The sequence below is a fragment of the Apis dorsata genome, unplaced genomic scaffold (assembly GCF_000469605.1).
Source record: "Apis dorsata unplaced genomic scaffold, Apis dorsata 1.3 scaffold_684, whole genome shotgun sequence".
NCBI lineage: Eukaryota > Metazoa > Arthropoda > Insecta > Hymenoptera > Apidae > Apis > Apis dorsata.
In genome coordinates, this window is record NW_006263865.1 from 68,127 (window position 1) to 69,205 (window position 1,079).

The following is a 1,079-nucleotide window of genomic DNA, read 5'->3' on the forward strand; positions in this document are numbered from 1 at the left end:
CTTGTTAGCGAGATTTTTACTAACATAATTCGTTCTATTTTAAAAATTTTTTTTAAATACTTTTAAATTATTATAATTTAATATCATATAACATTCGATTGATTATTATCGTCAATCAATTTAACTTATGCTTATTCTATTTTTCTCGTAAAATAGCATTTAGAATTGAATGTAACTATAACTGTTGTTATAAATGCCATGACATTAATATCATAGAATTTAATGAATTTAATTTGCAAAAATATATTAAATTTTATTATATGTATTATATATATAGTAATAAATTATAAAAGGTGCAAAAATTAAATATAAAAATCTAAAAATTGCTAAATTATTATATTCCAAAAATTAATTTTTAATGTGATTGGAAGATATTTCTATAATAATATATTTTAATAAATTAAATTTGATAAATTAATAAATTTATTAATTTCTAAAAATAATAAATTTAATAAATAATAAGATGTTAGTAAAAATTTTATATAAAATCAATAAATTTAATAAGTATATATTATAATGTAATAAGAAATATTTAAAATAATTTAAATATTATAAATTATATTTGAAATTAATTATATTTATTTGTATTTTACAGACATTTTTATCGACACTCGATCTTGCTTGTCGAGTTATGGTTATCAGGTGAAAAAAGACCGTATTCTGCTTCGATTATTGACATGGTTGATTTTGTACATAATATAAAATTATGTACAAATTTCATATTTAAAATATACATATTTTATTCATAAATATTTAAAATATATTTATTTTGCATAATTGTTTTTTATGCGTTTTACTCATGAAAATCGATATGATTCATTACTATTATGGACAGATGGAAAGTTATTATAGTTATCTACGAACAGTAAGTTATATATTTTTTTAAAGGATTGATTAATTTTTAAATGTATGTATATAATAAATAAATTATAAAATTTGATTTAAATTATAAAAATACATGGAGTAGATTTTATTCATTACTCATAATATTAATTATATTTAATACTCTTATAAAAATTATTAAAATTATTATTTTATTTAAATAAAATTTCAAAATGTAATATAAATATATATAATAT

At 15.2% G+C, this 1,079-nt stretch overlaps 1 long non-coding RNA gene across 1 annotated transcript in view; it reads left to right on the plus strand.

Annotated features, from left to right (window-relative positions):
• The window catches only part of LOC102675704, a 5,941-nt gene extending 5,191 nt beyond the window's left edge, over nt 1–750 (plus strand). The window contains exon 10 of the long non-coding RNA XR_004151433.1: nt 596–750. This is a non-coding gene — a long non-coding RNA (uncharacterized LOC102675704). The remainder of the gene's footprint in view (nt 1–595) is intronic.
• Nucleotides 751–1,079: the final 329 nt, after the last annotated feature.